Here is a 15,023-nt window from a genome sequence, read left to right as displayed (position 1 = left end):
ATTTTCGGTATCACGAGGGGTGGGGTTATCTCCGGTTCCCGCGTTACCTTCCTTGCCCTTACGGGCTTTAAGCTTTTTGCGCTTGCAACGACGCATCACGGGTTCATCGCCACTGTTTTTGGCCGATTTGTCATCATCACTCTTCCCTGTGACGCCATCGCCATTAGGGGTGTCCACCATGTACACCTCATACGTGGAAGTGGCGGTCCAGGGTCCAGTTGTGGGAGGAATAGGTGTATCGAAAGAGGTGTCAATATCTTCGACTTCTTTTGAAAAAAAGTCTAACAGATCGGTTAGATCTTCGATAGTGGCTATCAAGTGGGTGGTGGGTGAAGAATAAAGTTCCCTACACTTGGACTCAGAGCCGATCAGATTATAGATTGGGTCCAAGCCATCTGAACTATGTGTGGTTCCAGTTCGGATCAGTGTCTCGTTGGACAACGGGAGATTGGCCGGACTAGTCTTCGGAATTCTAGTGGAGTTGACCTCCGGTGCGTCAGCATAGGGAGTGTGTTCGGGTGAGGTTAGCCCCGGTCTTCGAACACAAAGGTCAGATTCATGCTCGAGGCTGTATTTGAGAAAGGCACTATCCCAGACTCAAGGTCGGGGAAAAGACCCAAACTTAAGGCTTCGGGGTTACCGGGCTCTTCGGACAAAGCCGAGATCCATGTGAGGATCGGAACTCCTTGGCCATCGGTGACGTAATCTAAGTCGCCGAACTTGAATTCCTGGCGCGAGGCGAACCTGTCGATCTGGTGATGAATCGCTTTGATGTGCTGGACAGTACTGCTGAACGCAGAAAGTTGGTCGGGGACAAAGATATCACATGTGTTAATGTCTTCACTAGTGACCGAGTGAGCAATTGATCCTTCTAACGATCCTTCAGCGGAGCTCTCAATGAAAGCACCAGTGTCGGTATCAAAACCGGCAGATCTCGAGTTGGGGGTCCGAACTATGGATCTTGGATCGATGGGTAGAAAGAGAAAGGAGACGACGTTTACCCAGGTTCGGGCCCTCTCGATGGAGATAAAACCCTACGTCCTTCTCTTGTTATATTGATTGGGTTGCACAGAGTATAGAGTAGATCAGATGTTGTTGTCTAAACCCTAATAGTAATGAGCTTAATCTTCCCTACAAACTATGGCCCCCTGGTTTATATAGATACTAGGGGTGTTAGGGTTACACAACATCTATTACATCACGGAAGGAATATGTCAATCATTGTGTGGCCTTGGAGTACACGCCAAGTCTTCGGAATAGTCCATCTTGAATACAATATCACTTTATTTGTTCGTAGTCCACCAATGATGATAGAACAGCTCACGAATCCGACCCATAGAAATAAGTAAGCGGCCCGAGGACCCCTTAGTCCCGGTCTCCCTCAATGACCACAAACCAATCCATGATTAGAAGAACAGTGGTATCACAATGTGACACCCCGAATGCAATCCCCCCCTTGTAATCTTCCTTGTATGGAAACCTTGGCATGTTAACGTTGGTGTGAGCCCAACATTGTGACATCATTTCATGTGCATCATGCTTTCATGCATTGCATTTTTTCTTTTGTTGTTGTTGTGTTGATGTGGGTGAACTTGTTGTGATGTGCAAGTGTTAGGTGGTTGTGCCTTTGTGTGTTGAGGTGTGGGTGCAACAACTGCATGCCAAAAACCACAAGTTGCACCATGGGATAAAAACCCCTTCTCTCCTCTCTATTTTATTTTTGTGGCAGATTTACAAGCTTTTGTTTCTCCCATATAATTTTTTCATCTTTTCCTAAAGATCTTCTATTAAATGTGGAGACAGCCCTCTGCTTTTATTTTGTTTTTTCCTTTTGGTTTTATTTTGAAATAGATCCTATTCTAAATAAAAAGGTTTTATTTGAACTCTTTAAATAATGCCCAATTTATCTTTATAAATTGGAGCATGATTTTAAAAGCCCAACTATATTTTTATTTTTTATTTTCCCCTTTTCTTTTGACATCTGGATATTTGTTCTAAACCCTTTGTTTGTTTTATTGTCAAGTGTGCTAGAGAGATAAGTGGCCGAGCGTGTTAGTTCGGCCTAGAGCCCATCTTCGATATCGTCTCCTTCCTCCGTCGACGTCAGCCGCGTACGACCCCAGCTCCACCACCGATCACTCTCCAGCTTGTATCAGACGGCCATTAGCGCCTGGATCGGGATATTTAGCAGCCCCGCGCCCTCTCCAACCCAAACCCTTGCCATTTCTCCCCTCCTCTCCCTCCTACCGTCGTCGGGGCGAGACGCCAGAGCACCACCGCAGCCATGGCCGGCCCGTGTGTGAGCTTGTCGTCGGGGTGAGCATCGTCCCTGTCTTCCGCAACTGTGCGAGGAGCTCTGCCAGGGTCAGGCGCTTCCGTTCCCGTGCAGAGGACGCGCCGGGAACCTCTCCTTCAAGCTGATGTGTCGTCTACTTCTTCCTCATGTCTGGCAAGCAGAGGGGGCCGTAGCAGCGCGTCGTCGTCCCTGTCGTCGCCATCGCCTAGCAGCCCCTCTGTAAGCAATCGCATCGCGTCCCCCCTCTTGTTCTGCCCCCGTTACCGTACGGCGTCGCCGTCGTGTGTCGTCGCCGTCGCGAGCACTACCGTGCATCTGCATCGGTCGTGGCAGCGAAGCAAGCAGTAGAAGTAGTAGCGGCAGTGCAGTGAGGCAAGCGCTTCAGCATCAGCCCAGTTCCAGCGTGCCCCCCGCTAGAGTTTTTTCTCTTGGGTGTGCTTGCGCCGTAGGGTTGCACCGGCGAGCAGTGTCTCAGTCGGGGCCTCTCTGTAGAACACAGAAGGTGTCTAATTTATCGGTGTTAACTGGGATCGATCCCCACATTGGGTCAGATCCACTTACCTAGTACTGGTTCGAGCGCCGCACTCAGACCATCTGGGGTTCGATACCCAGCGACCCGTCCCCCTTTTTTACTTTTATTGGAATTTAATAAATAAACAATATTTGAATATATGCAGCTTATATTTTAAGTTTACATATAGTTGTGCAAGGATTTAGCAAACATTCCACATACTCTACGAATTTAAATCTTGACGAGATATGTACTGACTTTCCTAAAGCATATTGATATCAAATCCACCACCAGCATTCACAAATCAACTTTCCTAAAGCATATTGATGTCAAATCCGTCACCAACATTCACAAATCAAGGATCTTAATGAACATCCGTAACATTTCTTCCTTGCTTAGCCAATAAAATATGTATTATAATTTATAGGCATCTACAAATCGTATATACAAGGTAGAATTAATTCTAATATATTTTCACAATATTATGACATCTATTGTTCGCCACTATTTACCTGCTAAGACCATCGCCAATGTTGCCTTAAACACCACCTCCAGTATGTTCTCTTTGACATTAATCTGCAGGCTGTATCATCTTTTCCTGCATCATTTAGCGCATAGAATATCTTTCTTGTTTCCAGGCTACATGTTGTTTTTGATCAAACCAATAATTTAGTGACAATTGTTCTTCGCAAAATAAACAGTTTGCTTGCTCCTTGTCTCAACACACAAAAATGAAATCAAATATGTCTTGAGGTAAGTAAATATAGAAATTTCATCTAAAAATAAAACATAAAAGTTATGTCAGCCACATGAGAGTTCCATTCTAATTCCTGCAACCTCATTTGAAATCTCAACAAATTAAAGTACAATGTGCCTATTCATTAATTACAATATAATTCAAGTCCATTTATGCTATAAAGGAATAAATCAGATCTATCTAAATATCATGAATATAGAATAACAAACTGCACACACATAAATATATTATTTACAACAACAATTCCAACTGAAAACAATCTTTAATAATAAAAATAGCTCCATTCATATTTATCATTCAAGTCCAAACATGATCACATGATCAACACATGAACCAATAATCACTTACTTTCAGATTTTTTTCATCCGATTCATCACCTCTGAACAAGCATATATTTCCAACATTTGTGACCGAAACTACGGTTATGAAATGAGGAAAAGTAGCAAGAATATTTTGCCAAGGTGTTGTTTCTGAAGGAGTACAAAGTCCTAATGTATAAGATTGTGCAAAACAAGCACCTGTGGGGTGGATATATGACTTCTTTACGTTAGCCGATGGATACAGCTCCAAAAACTAAGCATGCCTTGTTTTGAACAAAATGTACCACGCTAACTTTATTATAGGCACACATCAAGACAAGTGAATGATATGCACCCATTCATTGGACAAATAACCGCCAGTGACAACGCTTTTTGTCACTGAAGTTTTAGGCTTCCAACTATATAAAGCTTGGCATATAATTAGCGCCTCCTACAAAATAGCTCAGTACACCAAACTAAATAATTATGTGCTCGTCGAATCTAGGTCCTAGATTGTTTAAAATGGCAGTACTGGTGATGAAACTCGCAACTCAAAGATCGGATGTGATTGATCTTTCTATATTTTACGGTGAGATGATCATGTTTACATAAAGAAACATCAAAAAAAATTTGGTCTGCGTTGAACACCAACACAGTATTTCGAGCAAGCATAGCTAGAATGGGTTTTATCTCCGCTAATATTGGAACAATGACTGCAAATAGAGGTGGAGGTGGATTTGCATTTACCAAAAATAATGTCGGTGTCGAGCTTGTGCCCCTCAAATAGTTCATCAATCTAAATTATCTTGTCTACAGCTAGCTCTGAATATCCATTCGATTGCATCTTAGGCGAGCAGTTTTACACCAACCTGAATATCACAGATTAGGCGTTGACCACTGAATCTCAAGATGCCTTCCTTTGCAGCATGTTCTCTCCTGCATTCATCCTTCCCCCTTCTCATATTTGGCCTTCTTAGTGTAGTCACAATGCCTCTCTTCTCCTTCTCTCCCTACCATTAACAACACCTCAAAGAATTTAATAAAAAAATTGATTGATTCAACATAAAAACATATTTTTGTTAATTCATCATAGCTATAATATCCTCACTACTTCAATCAACCACAAAAATAGTATCAAAAACATCACAAATTTGCAAATAAAAGTTGGAAGGCGGAATAATGGGTATACCAGTAGTGTGACAGGCTGACAGCGGAATAACTGGAAGTTATAGACCAAGGATAATCCAAATCGACCTTGTACAAATTGTTGTGTTCATATCTGAATCCATACACCATGTAGTTTTCCAGACCAGGATCCTAACAAGAAAAAACAAACACACTAAAGCCAATCGACTAAAGGCACATAAATAAGTATTGAGTCGGCTAGTCATAATTCAAGCAATTCGCCTGGGGAATTTCAATGAACCTCCAGACGTGCAATTAACACTTAATAATTGTCTTAATTAAAAACTGGACTTTCCACGAGGCTATAAAGTGTAAAAAATCAAAGTCCATGCATGACACCCAAAGGTTTGGGCGTCACACTGACCTGTGGGATCAAGAATTTACAGAGAATAAGAAGTTTGCAAAATACTGTTTAATGGAAATCAACATCCATGAAAGAGCAACGTGGTCATCACACAGATCCCTGCGCATAACGAACATCGGGTCGATCAGCTCGATGAATAAATATGTTCAGCATGACAGCATCCCACTGAAAAGTGAAAACCTGAGTGGAACACAAACGCCTTATCCTTGGCCAGCCATTTACCGTAAGCATGGCCGATGCTGGTGGTCGTCCAGGAGCCGACCGTCACGAGGATGCTCGCCAATCCCATCAGGAAGTTCACTTCAGGAATGTGTACCTGCCCCTCGTACTTGTGCAAGGTGTGAATCACTCGAACCCTTGGCATGCAACCGAGAGAGAGAGCCTTGGAGAGGATGACAAACGCACGGGAGAGCATAGCTTGGCTTGCTATGATGCAAGCAAGAATGGAAACGATGAAGGCTGGCCAGAACATTGGTGCTGCACAAGGAAGCAATTCAGTTACTTGTGCCATATTTACCAAATGCATGCATTTACTCCCTTCTTCAGCAAAAGTGCAGTCTTACAAAAAAACCTTTGTACCTGGGATGGATCTGTAGAAGGTGTTTGCAACTTTGTGTGGGAATTTCCTCAGGTAAACCACCTGCCCAATATAACACAGCGCCACCGATGGGAACACGATGTCGTTGAAGCTGAGATGCAAATGTAAGCACAAAAACTATTGTAAGATGAGATCCTTCAGTTTCGAACTCTTGAGGGAGGCCTCAGGAAAAAAAATGTTACTTCTGAAAGCTTATATCTAAAATTAATGTGGTTACCTGAACAACCCTGATGTTGAAATGTCCTAGGTCAGCAAACATACCTTCTGTGCCTGTTACATATGACAATCAGTCAGTTAATTCAGATTACAGTTCTACAGTCTATAGTTTGCAACGCAACCGCTTGTCATTTCAAAATTTTCAATTACAAATAAGGTTACCTGTGACACACAAGATAATCTCACCAAGTGACACCTATCCACTCTTCCCATTCCTTATGAAGTATTGCACTATATACATCGGACTGAAGGCCCGCAGAACACCGATGTCGTGAACAACGAGGTTGTACATCTCGATGCCGGCAATTAGAAGGAACCACACTGAGATGACTGGCACAAAGGTGTATCCGACCTTGTCGGCCCCAAAGCGCTGGACCAAGAAGAGCACGAACAAAATCGCCATCGAGATGAGGACCACTTGTGCTGCACAAAGAACAAAATAGGAAAAAAATAGCTAAAGGCACTATGCAACAAAATCTCCACGCAAAGGCGATGAACACTAGAATGTGTGTGTGTGTGTGTTGTTTCCACGAATGAAACAAAGGAAAGAACCTAATACTTCAACCCAGCTTATCATTTACGAGCATGTATCGTCATTCAGACCTTAATCCTGATACGAAATACTCAGAACATGATATGATGCAGTTTCCAGTAAAATAAAATAAAGAGAGAGTCTCAACTTCCTAAACCATTAATAAATGATTTATGTAATGGAAGATATGGGCTTCTTTTCATGTGGAAGGGATGGAGGTTGGCTGTAAAAGGAATACAAATGAACATTATTCCTAGCGAAACATGGTTGAACAGAACTAAACTATACAAACAAAGGAATAGGTAGAAAAAATAGAATGAAGTTCTAGCCATTAACATATATGTGGGTTTTCTACCAAACTTAGAATCAGCTCAAAATAGGAAAAAAAAATAGCTAAAGGCACTATGCAACAAAATCTACACGCAAAGGCGATGAACAATATAATGTGTGTGTGTGTGTGTGTGTTGTTTCCACGAATGAAACAAAGGAAAGAACCTAATACTTCAACCCAGCTTATTATTTACAAGCATGTATCGTCATTCAGACCTTAATCCTGATACTAAATACTCAGAACACGATATGATGCAGTTTCCAATAAAATAAAATAAAGAGAGAGTCTCAACTTCCTAAACCATTAATAAATGATTTATGTAATGGAAGATATGGGCTTCTTGTCATGTGGAAGGGCTGGAGGTTGGCTACAAAAGGAACACAAATCAACATTATTCCTAGGGAAACATGGTCGAACAGAACTAAACTATACAAACAAAGGAATAGGTAGAAAAAATAGAATGAAGTTCTAACCATTAACATATATGTGAGTTTTCTACCAAACTTAGAATCAGCTCACAGCATATATGTGAATCTTTGTGGAAAATACCATACTTAAACAAGAAAAATAGTACAATAATTGGCAATGGAAGCCGTACATATGGATTCGCTAGGCCAATAAACAAGTATGGAAAGTAGATGATATTACAAACAGATTTCAACATCGATTCTCCACGAACATCATCTTCACAAACTTCACTAACCTCAGCATTTGCAATTGATGTGTCTGGATTTGTTTATTACAGAAAGAGGTCAAACTTGTATTCGTGTTCAAATAATACAACCATTTATTTTTTATCTTTATATAAATTTCTAATGCTTTCTTTCAGGATAATCGGGTATTTTGAGAGTACATCGGATGCAATCATGATGGAGGACCACTGGAAGCTCTATTACAATATAATTGAAATAAAATAACTCAAATGACCATTTCCCTTGCGGTAAAAGGAGCACATTTAGCTGCAATCCTCAGTAAAAGGAAGATAATTAGGAAAGAAGAAATATAGAAAATAATCCATAATAGTGTTAGAATAGTCTCAAATGTTGCTTAACCATGTGAAACCTAAATTTTTTGTACACTAAAAATTGTAGTATTGACTTATCCAGGATAACATACAATTTCTTCATAGTATATACAAGAAACAAACAACACAAAGAAGTAATTGAGGGGAAGAGAGATGTCATTCTTCTTCTTTGTTATGAATCCCCATTATACCTGAAAATAAGATGATTCGATCAATACCATCTTCTTCTTTTTATGAATCCTGATTATACCTTAAAAAAAATATAGATACCTCCCAGTCATATAAAAAAGAGATAATTACTCAAGATTAAAAATTAACCAAGATGAATTTTAAACATAGAGTATTTCCCTCTTTTGGGTCGCTCACTGCTCTGAACCATCATCAACACCGATGTGATTGTACGCCTCCATGACGCGCTAGACCGTCTTCAGCAGTGGCGGGGCGCATCGGCGGAGCCCGCTCCCCGGCGGTGGTGGGGAGGGAGAGGAGGATCGGCGGAGCGCGTGGCTAGGGAGGCCGCGGTGGCCGGGCGCGGGGAGAGGAGGACCAACGGGGCGCAGGGCGGGGAGGCCGCGGTGGTAAAACACCGAGGGGGTAACTCTCACAGATAATGTATCATCATAATGATCGAAAGATCTTATCACATACCAATAAGGAATGGTCTTTAGGCGAGGTGGAAAGTAGGAGAGAATTCCTTGTCTTGACCATCGGATTATCTTTAAGAAAAATTGCTGATTTGTGTGGAGTGATCTTATTATAAGCGCGTGCAGGTCAAGGCGCAAATGTGTGGTATACCTCTATCAAGTTTGCGCTAGCCAAACATATAGCGATATGTTAATAATCCTTCATCAAACAACGGAGCTATGATTTTATTATCTGTAGCGAGTATCCCAACTACAGCGAACCAGCGAAGCATAGCCACTGTCTGCTTTCGTTTATCGAATTGAGACATTTATACAGCCAGATGGATGTTGTATGCTGGTATCATAATTTAGCTATGTGCATTGCGTAGCTGAAAACATGGCAAAAAAGGGTGAATCGCGAGCGGATCGATGGATACCTCGGTGCCGTCGGGGAGCACCTTGGCCAGCAGCGGGATCTCGTACTGGTACAACCGCTCCCACTCCGAGTTCGTCGGGATGTCCCTCTCCTGATCGAATTAGTCCATCCAGCATCCAAAGTAACTAAGTAAGCATTCATCTCAGGACGAGAAAGAGATTACGCACTGGTTCTAGGTTTGCTTGCCTGGAGCTCGAGGGAGGCGAGGGAGTAGGGGGTGCTGGCGAGCAAGACGGCGGTGTGCAGCTTCTCCTTGAGGCCGTCGCAGAGGCAGCACCCCGGCTTGGTGTAGAGCACCAGCCTCCGGGGCACCGGGGGCGAGCTCGACGCATCCCCCGCTGCCGCGGCACAGAGGAGGCGGGGTGCGTGGAGAGGAGGACCGACGATGGCGGGGCACGGGGAGAGGAGGGCCGGCGGGGTGCATGGCTGGGGACGCTGCGGTGGCCGGGCGCAGGGAGAGGAGGGCCGCTGGGGCGCAGGTTGTGGAGGCCGCGGTGGCGGGGCACGGGGAGGCCGAGGTGGCGGGGCACAGGGGGAGAAGGGCCGGTGGGGCGCGGGCAGAGGAGGGCCGACGGGGCACGGTGTGGGGAGGCCGCGGTGGCGGGGCGCGGGGAGAGGAGGGCCGCGGGATCGTGGGATGGGGAGGCCGAGGTGGCGGGGCATGGGGCGGGAGGAGTAGGCATCGATGGCGGAGGACCGGCGGTGGTGAGGCGCGTGGTGGGAGGAGGATGCATCGACAGTTTGGGGAAGGAAGAGGCTATGATCGTGGGTGGGGAGGGGTGTTTACGTTAGTGATGATAGTAACGGGTGGGGTGTTTTCGTTAGCGTTCCGTTAACAACAAAGTTACACCGTTGATTACATGATTAGACGCTTTAGATTTAAAGTTGGATCTGCCTCTTCGTTCTTTTATAGTGTAGATTCGCGTGTTTCTTTTCCTTCTTTGCGGTAGCAGGTGCGGGGTTAATTCAGTTTTCTTGCTTCCTCGTATGGGTCAGAGCGGTAGCGCAGCGCAGTGGCAAAAGTGCCACCTCTCGCGCAGCAGGGCAGGGGTGTTCGAGTCCCCTTGCGACTCTTTTATTTATTGGGTGTTTTCCCTTCGGTTAGGGTGGCAGTGGTGGCATCTGTGGAGTTCCTCCCCTAGTAGTGCAGATACTTGCTTGTAGCCCAGTGGTAGCTTCTTTGTGTTAATTGTGTTGCAACTATGCCACAAACAAGTGGGGTCGGGGCCCACCTCTCATGCATTAGGGGCCCCGTGTCAAATAGGTTGATTTTTTATATTTTGTTATTTTATTATTTTGCTTGTGTATTAATTCCACTTTGGAATAACTCCAGAAGAGGAAATCTGCCAAATCTGGCATATGCCACATCTGGCATATCAAGAACAACCCATGTTCTTGACTATGGTGTAGTTTGATCATGTGCAATATTTCTTTTGCTGTTCGTGGTGTTTTTCTGCATGCATATATAGCAGTATGATATATATATTTGGGGTAGAAAATCCCAAGGAATCCAATGGTGGTACTGGAATTCAGTTTTGAGCATTCTTGTAGAAAAGTCTCCTTGTGGTGAGGTGGCACTAGTTTATTTGTGTAGGGTGGTTTATGTTCTTGATTAGAGGTTGTGCATGCATGCATCATTTTGTCTTTTGCATCATCATTTGCTAGTGTTTGTTAGTTGTTCGTTTCTTTTGGATACCTACTGCGGCCAGAAACGAGTTTGAGGAGTCCGGTGAGTTCGTGCAGGAAGATCAGGAACAGTTCCACTCTGAAGAAATCACACGCAAGATGATCGTGACCTTGAAAATACTGTTTCTATCGTTGCATCTCCGTTGCTTACCACATGATATATAGGCCATCAAACCTCAAACACCTCCCCTCCTAGAAAATACTGTTTGGCTAATTTAGGCTTGCTCAACCACAAATTTGTTAGCGTTGCTAGTTGCAGGTGCCAGCTGGTCGATGTGATAACATGGCCATTTGATACCATCATATTTAATTAATGCACCTGCATACTTGGAAAATAGCGGAAGGCCTAGCCTTTTGCCGGGTGATTTGTTCCGCTGTTGTCGCCTTAGTTTCGGCTATCGGTGTTTTATTCCATAACTGAGCGCTCCTAACACGTTCGGGGTTGTTACGGGGACCCCCTTGATAAATCGTTTATTGTTAAGGCTTGTTTGTCAGGACCCAACTTTGGTTTTAATTTGCTAATAACTTAATAAAAAGCATAGGGAATAGCTACCCCGAGGAAGTTAATCAACCCCCCGGGCCAGTGCTCCTCATGATTGTTGGTCCACCCACCTAGCAGTCGGCGGTGCCACCTCCGGGCAACTCGAGTCGTTTGGTTATCATCCACTATGCATAGACGGTTGTGTCCTGAGAACGAGATATGCGGCTCCTATTGGGTTCGTCGACACACCGGGTGGTCTTGCTGGACTTGTCTTACCTTACCTATATATCTTGCGCATTGGAATTCCGGTGAGACTTTGGGTCTTCTCAGAGTTGAGGTTTTCCACTAAGGAATCCGACGAGATCATGAGTTTCGTGATAGAGGATTACTATGCGGCCTGTGGTAATTTGTCATGGACTAGTTGAGCACCCCTGCAGGGTTTAATCTTTCGGAAAGCCGTGCCCGCGGTTATATGGAAAATATGGATATTTTGTTAACATCCGGTTCTAGATAGATTAAAGTAATTTGAATAAAACCTGTCAACTCTGTGCGTAATCGTGACTATCTCTTTGAGAGCTCCTTCTCTGTTCGAGAACACGGTGGGGTTATGAATGGCGTAGTAGGCGTTCAGGATCACTTAGTGATCATTCTAGTCTTCGACCGTCTTACGTAGACCACCATAACTTATTTCTATTCTTCGTAAGTTAGCCACCATATATGCTTAGGATGTTGCAAACTCAAACACTTAACCCTACCTCACCCATTAACTTAGTTAGGCTCGATACCAAGGTCATGAGATTGTTGAGTCCTCGTGGCTCACAGTTTACTATAACCACCCAGAGGTACAGGTACTTCAGATGCAGACGTCCCTGAGGATACCTTGCTGAGGTGGGAGTTTGACGAAGACAGTGGCAGACTGTATGTGACGTATCCTGAGGATTAGAGGTGCATGGGCGTGATCGTGGGACTAGCAACGCAGGATAGCATGATTTTGCCGTTTATCTTGTTTGTAGTCGGACCTTGTCTTATGTATGAATGATGAATGCTTGTGTGGTTTGTAATCTAACATGTGGCGAGTGTAAGCCGAATCTTATACTCATCTCTCTATTTATGTAATGGTAATGTTATCCTTCTTGCGAAATGCTGAGATGCGCCCCTTCCCCCTTTTGAGTCCTCGCCCCAAAATAAGGAAACCGATGCATCTTAGTCGTTACACTCAACCCATCAAAGTTGAAGTCTTAGGCTTGACATTTATGTTTGCATTTTTCTGAATTTACTACAGACCTTTCGACGGTGTGCATTTAGTGGGAGGAGATGTTCCCATCGACTACGAATGTGTATGTGATGATGTCATCAATATCAATATAATGTTGGAAGCATAATTACTCCCTAAGGTGGTTTTGGTAATTAATCACAACATATGCATCATTGGACTAATGAGTTTATTCAAGTACATTTCAGCAAAGTTCAAAGATGCTTTGGCTATAGGATTGTGTGGCGATGCCCCTTTCATGCAAGGAAGGAATAGGATTGGCTAAAGCTTCAAGCAAGAAGACTCTTCATTTTATAATTTGTGAGAAATCACTTTGAGTTCATGGGAAAGACAATACTATTAAAAGGGGGTGAGGTATTATGATGACTTAGCTGCTCAAGTGCTTAGATATAGCCACCAAAAATACTCAGCCACTTTCCCACAAAATATATTTGTCCCAAGCCACATAAGCAAAATTCATGCCACCAAAATTACCTACTCGGCCATACCAATTTTACACATCCTATGACAAACCAACCATCTCGTTACAACCAACATTCCTATCGGTGCCAGCGAGATTTGGTGACCAACATTCTATTCAGATTATTTCAAGTTTCAAAATATTTGAGTTTGAAATCGGTCTCACCGAGTTTGGAAACCAGTCTAGGTCATCGTATCGGTACCACCGAGGTTCCTATATCGGTCTCACCGAGAATTCAAAAACTGCCACATTTAGTGCAGCTCGGTACCATCGAGATTCATTTCGGTGTCATCGAGTTGGGCAATAATGTTGTAGTGGTTGGATTTTGGGGGATGCCTATATATACCCGTCAACCTACCTCTCATTCATAGAGGAAGCACTCATAACACACTTACACTTGCTAGATCCATTTTTCTGAGAGATAGCCACCTACTCATGTGTTGAGATCAAGAGATTCCATTCCGATCATTTGAACCTTGATTTCTAGCCTCCCCAAGTTGCTTTCCACAAGATCAATCTCTCATACCCTTGCCAAATCTGAGAGAGAGTGATTGTGTGTTGAGGATACTATCTTTAGAAGCACAAGAGCAAGGAGTTCATCATTCTGCCACATCTATTACCTTTTGCAGGGTGGTGCCACCTAGACTGGTTAGGTGTTGCTTGAGAGCCTCCTACTTCGTTTTGTGGTGTTGAACCAAGATGTTTGTAAGGGCAAGGAGATTGCCTACTTCATGAAGATCTACCATCCGTGACGCAAGTACTATGTGGGTGGAAGCCATGGTGGAATAGACAAGGCCGCTTCTTCGTGGACCCCTTGTGGGTGGATCCCTCCTTGGACTCTCACAGCCGTTACCCTCCATGGGTTGAATTCTCCACTAAGATGGATGCACGATAGTGCCACCTATCGGAACCATGCCAAAAAACACCATGTCAACCTTTGCATTTTTACACTTGCATGTTTTAATTTCCGCTGCAATACTCTTAGATATGCATGTGTGGGGTGTACTTGACTAGTCATAATTGCTAAAACTTCCCCACACTTAAAATTGGGAAAAGGCTAAGTGTTTATCTTGTCAAGTTGTCTAATCACCCCCCTAGACATACTTTCGATCCTACAAATGTGCTGACTCAGTATCTTAGAGGTGCTCATATAAGCTAGGTGTGCATACATACGTTTATAGGAATGAATGTATGTACGTATATGAGCATATTACAAAAACATTGGAGATGCCCAAAATGACAAGCTCTTTGTACACCCGGTCTAGAAATCTTGCCTCCACAAATTGAGGTGATGACAGAGAGTCATAACCATAGAGATATAACAAAGACGGGTCATATCCTATGTTGAGAGTATCTACAAGTCACACGGAAATAGATATTTGGCTTTTGGATTATATGCATAGGAACAAGTAATTGCAAAAGGGTTAAAAATATTGAATTTGTTTTGAGAATGAACTTGACTTTCCATTGTACTCGTATACAAAGTTTGGAAAGACTTTCATGGTATTTTGGATGAAAGAAAATGAAAATAAAATTTATGAGTAGTAGAGGTAGTAAAGCGACACTAGCAAACCTTCCTGTCCCCCCCCCCTTCGGCGACGCCCCCGCAGAAGCATGAGAGGCTAACCCTAGCCGCCGGCGGGCGCTCCTCCTCCCCTCCTCCCCTCCCTCGCTGTTGCTAGGGGGCACGACTCAGCGAACCCCGATCAACGCTGGTGCTAGCAGGGCGCTCTTCTTCCTGTCGTGTTGGTGGCGAGCCGTGGGGCGGCTCAGCTGGTCCTAGGTGCCATCCTGGGCGTCGGGCATGGCAGCAAGATAGGGTGCTCGGGCTGGTCGACGGCGATGACACGATGATGGTGCGTTGGGCGAGCCGCCAGTGGTGGGCGCACCTTGGTCGCCAGGGATGTCAGGGTCAAGGCCAGATCTCGGGCCTGGTGGTGCGGGTAGAGGG

The 15,023-nt window shown here is 44.0% G+C and overlaps 1 long non-coding RNA gene across 1 annotated transcript; it reads right to left on the bottom strand.

Annotated features, from left to right (window-relative positions):
- Nucleotides 1–6,023: 6,023 nt before the first annotated feature.
- LOC123398611 lies at nt 6,024–6,423 on the bottom strand. The gene is made up of 3 exons (XR_006610219.1): nt 6,389–6,423; nt 6,228–6,280; nt 6,024–6,052 (listed from the first exon to the last, which is right to left on the bottom strand). It is a non-coding gene; the product is annotated as an uncharacterized LOC123398611 (long non-coding RNA).
- Between the last annotated feature and the right edge of the window lie 8,600 nt (nt 6,424–15,023).

This window comes from Hordeum vulgare, chromosome 5H (assembly GCF_904849725.1).
Source record: "Hordeum vulgare subsp. vulgare chromosome 5H, MorexV3_pseudomolecules_assembly, whole genome shotgun sequence".
Classification (NCBI taxonomy): domain Eukaryota; kingdom Viridiplantae; phylum Streptophyta; class Magnoliopsida; order Poales; family Poaceae; genus Hordeum; species Hordeum vulgare.
This window is presented reverse-complemented; position numbering and strand designations above follow the sequence as displayed.